At 46.3% G+C, this 10,275-nt stretch overlaps 1 long non-coding RNA gene across 6 annotated transcripts in view; it reads right to left on the bottom strand.

Annotated features, from left to right (window-relative positions):
- Nucleotides 1-6: 6 nt before the first annotated feature.
- Nucleotides 7-10,275, bottom strand: part of LOC107133805 — a 14,590-nt gene continuing 4,321 nt past the window's right edge. For 3 of the 6 annotated variants that reach the window (XR_007345439.1, XR_007345440.1, XR_001502395.2), the window contains 2 exons: nucleotides 9,968-10,091; nucleotides 4,422-7,046 (listed from right to left, as the gene is read on the bottom strand). This is a non-coding gene — a long non-coding RNA (uncharacterized LOC107133805). Of the gene's footprint in view, nucleotides 1,980-4,421; nucleotides 7,047-9,967; nucleotides 10,092-10,275 lie in introns of those variants that run through there. The other 3 variants (XR_007345441.1, XR_001502397.2, XR_001502396.2) reach the window with 3 other exon arrangements.

The raw sequence follows: 10,275 nt of genomic DNA, 5'->3' as shown, positions 1-10,275 counted from the left end.
CCGGGCCACATGATGCTCTGTATTTAATTTTGTGGAACTGTTTCCAAAGTGACTGCATCATTTTACATTCCAACCAGCATCTTATGAGGGTTTCACTTTCTTCACATACTTAACCAACATGTTTTTTGGAAAACATCCTAGCAGGTATAAAGTGCTATCTCAACATGACTGACTCATAGATACATTTCCCTGAAGCTAATGATATGGAGCTCCTTTTCATGTGCTTATCAGCCATTTGGATATCTTCTCTGGACAAACTGTATTTAGATTCCTTGCCCATCTTCTAATTGGGTTTTCTTTTCTATTGAGTTGAGAGGTGAGTGAGTGTGTTTTATAGATAGAAGTTCTTTATCACATATGATTTGCAAGACTTTTTTCTTATATTTTGGGTTGACGTTTCACTTTCTTGATGGTATTCTTTGAAGTATAAAAGTTCAAATTTTGGTGATGCCACATTATCTATTTTGCCTTGGGTTGTTTGTGCATCCATGCCACATCTAGTAAATTGTTGCCCAAACCAAGGTTTTTGAAGACTTATGTCTCTGTTTTCTTCCGATAATTTTAAAGTCTTACATTTAGGTCTGTAATTCATTTTAATTGTAGACAGTGTGACATACAGGTCTAAATTCATTCCTTTGTGTATGGACATCCAGGTTATGCCAGGACAATCCACTGAAAAGACTTTTTCACTAGGTAACAGGCTTTGCATCCTTGACAACAATAAGTTGACCACAGAAATACGGCTTTCAGAAAACTCCATTTTATGCCACTATCTAAAATTATGTCAGTACCACACTGTCTTGATTGCAGTAAATCTATAGTAGGTTTTCAAATCAGGGAGGGTGAATCTTGCAACTTTGTTGTGTTTCAAGACTGTTTTGGCTATTGTGGAAGCCTTTTCCCCCTACATTTTTATTAGGGCTTTAGAATTGTACATAATGGTGGTATTTGATGGTACATACTTGTACATGCACACAACAATATACTTTGGCCAATATCACTCCCCAAGCACTCCCTCCTTCCATCCCCACCTCCCACTCCTTGGTGCCTTTCCTGTACAGACCAAACTTTCATTTCCACCTTTCTTTTCCTTTTTCCTCTCTAGCTTCCGCATATAAGAGAAAACATAGCTCCTTTTATGGTTGGAGTTTGACTTACTTTGCTAAACATAATGTCTCTAGTTCCATCCATTTTCCTGCAAATGACATACTTTCACTTTTCTTTATGGCTTAATAATTAACTCCATTGAGTACACATACCACATTTTCTTTACCCATTCAACCATTGGACAACTAGGCTAGTTCAATAGTTTGGTTATTGTGAGTTGTGCTGCTATAAACATGGGTATGCACATACCACTGTAGTATGATTTTAATTCAGGAAAAATACCAAGGAGGGATATACTTGGGTCATACGGGATTTCCATGCCTAGTCTTTTCAGGGCCCGCCACTGTGATTTCCATAGTAGTCGCACTAATTTACAATCCCACCAACAGTGTAAAAGTGTTCCTTTTTCTCTACATCCTCTTTGCAGGAGACTTTCATTTCATTAGAATTATAGCACCATTTTGTTAATTTAGGGAGATAAGTAATTAGAATTTTGATAGGGATTGCAACGAGTCATAAGATCTCCTTGGGGAGTATAATTGACACTAACTGTAAGTTTTCTAGTCCATGCATGTGAGATCTGTGTACATACATGCATGCACACACACATGCCCCCAAGTGTGCACATATACACGTTAACAAACACACACACACACATTTGCACGTGCATGAAAACACACTCACTGGGTAGGTATGAGCATCTCCTTCTTGCTACTCTCCATTAATACCATGCCATGTAGAAAGGCACTGTGATCAGGACAAACTATGCATTCCCAGGACATACCGTTGGCCATGGAATTGCCAGGTCAAAGGATGCTTCCCTTACCAACATCAATGGAGGGCCTATTCTGTGCCTGACACTGTTCTAGGTGCTGGGGAGAAAGCAAAGAATATAGTGAACAACAGTCTCCCTCCACTGAGGGGGAGGTGGTAGAATTTAATGATCGATGCAGACACAGAGACCTGCAGTTGTCTTGTTGATTCACAGTTCTGTCAGTGGGGAGGGGAAGGAATGTCCCATTCTTGACATCCTAAGTACCACTCCCGGGGCAGGGGCTCCAGCTAGGACGCTGGACTCTACACTAGGCACTCTACAAGAACAGGAATATGCAACTGGTGTGGCCCATTAGACAATATTAGGAGAAGTGAGATGGGAATGGAATCGTCCACTGAGCAGTGTCAGGGTCACAAAGGCAACACCCATTGGATGTACTGTCGGGGGTGGGGTGAGGGATAGAGATGAAAAGACTCATTAGAAACAGCCTAAAATTAGCACCAGGGACTGAAATGGAGCAACTTATACTCCACGCACGTATGACTAGGTCAAAGGAACCCCACTGTTATGTATAATGATAATGCACCAATAAAAACAATTTTTTAAAAGAAATAGGTTGAAACTGCCCCTTCTGGGAGAATCACAGACACTGGGGACACTGAGAAGGAACAGGCTGGATGAAGAGGGTGGGTGAAACCTCCCTGCACTGAAATGTACCACTTTAGTGGCCCAGATGAAGCAGTACACTTTGGGAAACACCACTGGGGAAGGGAGCCTTGTATTTTAAAATAAACCATTCTGTGTCATGTGTATTGGGCTCCCCACCAAGCAGGAACCTCCACACATCCAGTCAGGGTGAGGCCTCTGCAGCCTCTCAGGTCACCATCATTCCATTTATGGGCCCAGCTACTTGGCTCTACAGATCTAGCCCTAGTGCAGCCAGGAATAAGGGCGAAGAGATAAGTGAATGGTCCCAGGGTGGAGCAGCAGGGCAGAAATTAAGGATGACACTAAAATCTATGTGGTTAATGTGATTGCCCATTCAGGACCTTCCAGGTTAGAGAACATGCATGGTCTGGGTGTCAGGGGTATTGTCCTAGTTTGGAAACATACAGCCCCAAAGGTGGGGCTTCAAATAGCAAAGTGGAGGTGGATTGGGAGAGTTCAGGATCCTGCCCTGGAACCTCAGTCGACTCACCTGTACAAAAGGCTTAAGGTATTACCAGGTCAGTAAGATCACTGGCTCATTGATAAATGCTGATTGGATCCCATTATATTGATCTGAAAGCCCAATATCAGTTTACAGACACACCAAGAAAACCATTCACAGTCAGAAATATGTTCCCCAGAATACCCATGGGTGCAGTTCAAAGAGGATTGGGTTCCTCCAGAACCAGTCCTGATTCCTCCAGGGAGACGGCAACCTGATCCACAAAAAGAAGTAAATGCTTAAATGATGTGTTTTTAGGCATTAGGCAGCAGAGATGTTGAGAGCATCTTGGTAATTAGGGCTTAGGTGGATTCTTAAGGGAACAAATTTATCACCAGGCATCAATTAAGCCCTGACTTTGTTGAAACATCTCCAGAAACACTGCAGGTATGAGACTGAGTCCTCAGGGAGTGGAGATCCACCAGGGGATCAGATATGAGCCAGTGTGTGTCTCCAAAGAAGATGAGGCCCACTAGCAAGGCCACATCAGCCTCAGTCCCAAAACAGCACAGCCTCCCAGCTGTGACTGCCCATGAATAAACAGTCCTACACCAGGGTTGCTCTCATGGTCTATGTGCGGGAATATATCTGCTCTGTCAACTTACACCAAGCTATGTGTAAGTACAGAGACCCTCACACCCCATTCCCTTTATACCTGATTTATGAATTGGGAGGAGGGGACAAGCATACTCAGAGGAGGACAGAAAGGACTGGGAGTGAGGGGTTGATGAGGGGGCGGGGTTGTACGGTCTGTGTCATATAGCCCTGGCACTCTGCGGCAAACACTTTCACCATCTCCCCTTTTAATCTTGAGTCATTCATGCTCAAAAGATCTGCAGAGGGCCATCTGTTCAGGGTTGAGGAGGGCAGAGGAAATCAGGGGGCTCCTGGATCCACATGCTCAAGAGTCAGAAGGGCACCATTCAGGGTGAACAGGATGCTGGGCAGGAGGTCCATTGTTGAGCTGGAGGCGGGTTCCCTGAAGCATCAGCTCTGCTATGACCACTAGAAGACCATTGTGGTTCGTTCACAGGGACACACTCAGTCTCTCCTTACCCAAAGAGTGATTCTGTGGCATAAGGGCATCTCAAGCCTGAGGGCAATGAGGGTTCATTTCCAGGATGGCACAAGACATCTTAACCTAGAACATATCCCCAATCTGGCAGGCACAGGACTCCAGGGTGCATCAGGCCTCGGTATATGTGAATCACTGCCCAGAAGCAGCCTCTGAGGGCAGAACCTGGGTCTTCATCCCCTGGAAAAGGATACTCAGGTGCTTGGACCAGGGCCCAGATGTAGGGGTTCATTCTCATTCTTCTCTATTTCTCTCTCGGTAGTAGGGATTCAACTCAGGGGCACTCAACCACTAATCCACAGCCTCAGCCCAATTTTTGTATTTTATTTACAGTGAGGGCTGAACTGAGTTGCATAGTGTCTTGAAAATTGCTGAGGCTGGCTTTGGATTCACAAAACTCCTGTCTCTGCCTCCCAAACTGCTGGGATTACAGGCATGCACCACCATGCCTGGCCCTCCTTTCTCTTTCATTCCACCCCTGTGTCTCACTCAGGAGACTGGGAGAAACCTGGCTGTGGCCCTATCTGGCATGGATCCTAGAAGGGGTGAACTTGTAGGTTTCTAAGGCCATCTAACACATCTCTGAGTTGTTTCAAGGTCCGCGTCCAGACTGGGAGGTCCCTGGCCCATTATAGGTTGTCAGCTGTCTGAGTCGTTTCAGGATGTCTGTGCAGGATGTGAGATCTGTTGAGCCCTGAGGGGCTTGTGTCCAGAGTGAAGGATCTCAGGGTTTTTTATAAATGTGTGTGCTGGTGTGTGAGGTGTGTGATCTGTTTTAGGTGCTGTGTCTACCATATACATTCTCTGCAGTTTTTGTTCTGCATGTCCAGAATTAGGGTTTGAGCTCTGCAGAGTAGCGATGTGCAAAATGTGATGCAACCCGACATTCCTCACCCTATGCTCATGAGATCATAGATGTTATCCAAAACAAGGGTGTCTGATCTTTTTTGATTCTGGATCCTGAATGTGACCTCTGTGACCCAATCATAAGCCTGTATCCCAGGGACTGAGGTTGCTGCAATTTTGAGGGGTTGACCATTTCCTGGTTTGCAAACTTTGGGCTTTGTGCACCAGGCTCTGACTTCTCTGAGATGTCGGTTACACATACCCTCATGCATGAGGTCTCTGTGTTTTCAGTACCAGTCCTCTCAGATGTGCATGTGCCTGCATACCAGGGTAGGGATCCAAGCTTTTGTGGATTTGTATGTCCAGGGTGGGAGGTCTGGGAGCTATTTGGGTTTTTAAGTCGTGAGTTATGAAGTTGTTGGCATGCAGTTGAGTCTATATTTCAGAACTGGGCATCTCAGGCTCTTCTGAGTCCCTGGCCTCATTCATTGAGCTGAGCAATCTAGGTTCAGTCAAGTGTGAGGTATTGTGTGTCCAAAGATTTGAGGTCTGTGAGTTGTGCTTTCCTGGATTGCGTTCTGGGTTCTGCGTGGCACTGGGATACTTGGGGTTTGGTGACTTATAGGGTGAGGTCCCTGAAGTAGCTGGAAGTTCATGTCCAAGGTGTGATGGTTCTGAGCTGAGGGAAGATCTGTGTCACAGAGACAAGCATGGTCTGCCTTTTGTTCTGTATTCCAGGGTCTCAAACACCTGAGCTATGAGCAGGTTCCACTCTGGGAAGAGAGACATTGTCACATTCCCAAGTTCGGACAGGAGGTTTTTGACCTCCTCCTGATGTTTCATTTTCACAACTGTCCAGAAACAGTGAGAGGTTATCCTGAGACTTCGTTCACTTCAGCTCCCCAAAGCCCACATTCCTTATCTAAATGTTCAGTTTAGTCAGCTTCCTTCAGACCCTGCCCTGGATTGAGAATCCTGCTGCTCTTTAGAAAGACAAGGCACCTCCTTCAGCCACAGCTGAGGAAATCTCAGTGACAAGGGAAAACGGGCCCCCCACCCAAGTACGAACGGGACATACCCATCTTGTCCTGGGATATTATGGTCTGCTTCCTTCTAGGCCTCACGACACCCAGAAAGTAACCAAGGCAGAGGCACCGCTGCAGCTCATCACCCACACAATTAAGGGCCTGGATCCCAGGACACTGCTGGGTAAGAGAAGACACTAGCTCTTGGGAGCACCTTTGAACCTCTACGGGACTTTTACCTGAGAAGCACTGACGGCACTGTATCCAGACCCCTTCGGACCCTTCCTCCCATTGGACACATCTGAAATCAGAAGTTGGGGCTGGGGAAAAGAAAGGGACGCCGTGAAAGGCCATCTCTGGCCAGGGAAAGAGGATGGGCCCTACTGTCCAGCAGGAAATGCAGGATGAAAGTGCGCAGATCATTTACCAGAAATGTGGGTTGGGCCGATGATAGTGAACTATCCCATAAGATCACCTCCATCTCTAAGATACCCATGGTTTCATCGTATTAACTTCTGACTAACCACACGTTATACACTGCTACATGAGAGAGAGGTTCAGAGACAGAACTCTTGGTTCCTTCTCTGGTAACTTGGAACGTGGTGACATGACAGGTTCCTGATAACGACCCAAGCCATTTCCACGTTGCGCACAATGGGATAACAAGGCAAGTGGAGAATGGGATGTTCTCTTCAAATGCCAGGATTAGTGTTTCAAGCCAATTGTACCAGAGCAGGAAGCTTTAGCCATTTTCCAAAACACCCTCTGTTGGAGGACAAGCAACCCCTTGCTTCTACCGCATGTGTTCCCACACCTGCAGAGTATCGAGGACAGTGCCTCCAGGATCGCAGACAAGAGCACCTTGTCTATCACATGCTGGGGAAACTTCCTTCTTAATGACAAGTGAGCTTTGGGGGACTCACCTTGCACCTTGGCCTCACAGCACTATTCGCTGTGGAGCCCAGCTGCCAGTCTCTGGAGGGGTGAAGTCTGGGGAAGCCTTCTCACCTGCAGGGTCAGGGAAAAGGGAGTCACACCCCATGACGTTTCTAACTTCTCTTATTCTCCAATTCCATAAGGCCAATGGGAACTTCATGGATGTGTGTTGAGCCTCCCTCTGTAACAGGCATGGGAATGGGCTCACTATTATTTAACAGTGAGATCCTTTGGGGGCAAGTCATCGGAGCACTGGGGGAGGTAGAAATCTTCTGCTTACTCTTGAAACACAAAAAAAAAGGTTGAAAAATGAGAAAAAGGGATGAGGGAAACAAGTTCACACACACAGTTCAAAGCATCTCATAGTCACCCAACCACATTAATCACACTGCTCTCCTGAGTGTTTCCTAACGTGACGCGGTTTGTTTTCAACTTACCACTTCAAGGAATGACTTGAGGCTCCAAACTAGGGCCAAAATGCTGACTAAATTAAAATTTCTGGAAAGTCAGTGTGTGGGGTTTGAAACGAAACCGGGCAGCCTTGAGACTCAGATGACAGAACTGTTCGGCAATAATTGTGCCTCAGACTGATGCAGCTGCTGCCACACAGCGACCTGGCCTGAGCACACTGAGGCCACTACCAGATGGGGGAAACTAGGACCCAACAGGGTCTCAGTCCAGTGGGAACGGACACACGACCCTTCCAGCGACAAACCCTGTGGATGGTCTTCTCTGAGCCAGGGCAGCTTGCAGAGCTAGGGTTCATCTGGTTACAGAATTGACAGAAATCCCTGCCCAGGGACCTGGGGATGTGACTCAGAGGTGGAGTTCCTGCTTCACATTTGTCTCCAATGATAGGGACGTCTACATCAGCCGCAGCAAAGAGAATGGGACCGTGGCCCTGGATGGGTACCTCCAGGAGGGCAATAACATACTCTTCGTAAGTGTTGAAGGCCTAAAGAACCTACTCTAGACCTCTTTCATAATGCAGCCTATGCTCTGTCACTGTAAGTGCAGCACAGGTTATAGTGCAGAATGGACTGAAGAGATGTCGAGATGAATGGGAGCCGTGGTATTCCCATAGCTATGGTGCTGCTGTCAGTGTCTGCCTTCACCATGGTCATGGCCTAGGCTGTCACGAGACACTGGTAACACCTTTGGAAGGCTTGCTGTCTTCTAGTGCTCCCAGTGAACTTCACATTTCTCTTACCCTCCTTCCCTGCTGTTGTCCCATAATCCTTCTCTCTCTCTGCACAACTAACACATGACTTAAAAGGCCTGATTCCCACCCAGAAGCTTGCTGTTCAAAATCTCCAAGTCATCATATTCTAATCAAAGTGTAAAGGTATAACTGGGAGGAAAGCTGAAGGAAACAAATGAAGAGTTTTGTGTTTCACTAAGACTGTCAACAGAAACTCACCTACTACCCAAGCCTGAAAACACCCATCACCGTGGGTGACAGCATTTTTCTTAGCTGGCATGCCAAGAAGGCCAGCTGCAGGACATGAGACAAAGATATACATGGTACACACACAAATGCATATGTGACAGCATAATACCGATGCCTTAGGGAAACTGAAGAGGTGAGAAAGCTACTACCTGGTTTCTAAGATTATGATTTAAAAGATGATTTTAGCTGAAGAATTTAAAGAGCTATTTGCAAAGAACATATTGTGCGATAGTGGAAATGCCCACTCAGTGTCATCTAAAAAATTAACAACTGAAGGAACTAACTGAAAATCACAGAAGAATGGTATTTCTTTTCACAATAGCTAAGGTGAAGGAGAGGTAAAATTTGCTACAAGGTAGCAAAATCTGCTCCCATCAGTAAGTACTAAAAACCTTGTGATATTAAGGTAAGACTCATCAATCTCTAGCTACCCTAGTGGCTTCTTTGGTACCTTTCAGTGCTGTTAAAGGTCAGCTGGGTTGACTCTGACCAGGGTTATGACAAAGGGACCAAACCGACCCTTCAAAACCACTCTGGAAGGACAAAAGATAGTGCCTCCAAGGTGGCACCTGAACTCTCTCAGGTTACCTACCGGTCCTTTAGGTTTCTATTAACAGGCAAACCCTGAGAAAAGGAACTGCCTTCTGGGCCGGATGAGCATGAAATCAGCTCTGTTTCTGATTTACGAAAGACGAGAAGGCCTGGATTGTTTTTTTTTTTTTTGTTTGTTTGTTTGTTTGTTTGTTTTTGGAAAGTCTCTAAACACAGAGCATGGCCTTTAATAAGTTAACAAATGATTTTTCAGAGACAGGGTAGGGAGGGGAAGAAATGCTACTGAATCAGAAATATTGAAATGGACAAGTGAGCTGCAGGTGCGAGTATCAAACAGAGTAACTAGAGTCCCCATGGAGAAGGAGACATTTTGACACAGATGAGAAGAGGAAGAAGATTCAGTCAAGCAGACACCTGGGGTCAGGCTTTTCCACATAGAGAGAACAGCTGGGAAGAGTGTCTGAGGCAGAGCTTGCCGAAACAGTGCAGACACACTGCAAGGACACCAGAGCAGCCTGGAGTGGGGAAGAGCTGAGCAGAAAGCTGAAAGTGTGAGGGTCAGAGGGCCAGGCTGCTGTGGGATGAAGAAGCTTCGGCTCTATCAGCCGGACAGTAAGGACAACAGAGGGTCACAGATACCCAGGCAAGGCAAGGTGTGGGGAAAGGAGAGAGGTGGGGCAAGAGAAATCAGCAAACAGGAGGGTTTGGGCAAAAAGCTAGGACCACAACCAGGTAAGGCTGAGAGAGCCCATGGGGACCTCACTGGCATCTTCATACTGTCCACAGCCTTGTCTCAAGGGACATCTGTGCTCTAGCCACAGTACCACATACTCAAATACCAGGCCCAAATTCACTCAGTAGTCCTCCTGCTGAACAGGGGTCTACTATGTGCACCGGACACTTGAGAAACTCTGGTGACGGACCAGAGCAATACTACTGGGAGGCTAGACTGGAGCCTGATGGACCAAGAGACTGCTCAACATATACTCACAATATTTGGAACCTCTTTCCTCAGATTTCCAGAATTAGACATGGGATGAAACCACGATCTTCCTTTCCACCCTGGTGGAAGACAATCCAAGCACAGGGGAACCCTTTGTTCATTGTCGTTTCTGCTGCAGAAATAACTGTAACTATAACAGCTATCCGTTTCTGTCCAAGTAACTTTGCTCAAAGTTCTTCAATCACTAAATAAGCAAGTTCTAAGCACTTGCTGGGCAAGGAGATGGGAAGGAGCATGCAAGGATGACATAGGCAGTACCGTTGCAGGCTGAGGACCCCCCCCCCCTGGTGTGGCGG

The sequence above is a fragment of the Marmota marmota genome, unplaced genomic scaffold, assembly GCF_001458135.2.
Source record: "Marmota marmota marmota unplaced genomic scaffold, marMar, whole genome shotgun sequence".
NCBI classification, from domain to species: domain Eukaryota; kingdom Metazoa; phylum Chordata; class Mammalia; order Rodentia; family Sciuridae; genus Marmota; species Marmota marmota.
The sequence above is the reverse complement of the archived record's forward strand: the minus strand, read 5'-3'. Positions and strand labels throughout refer to the sequence as shown.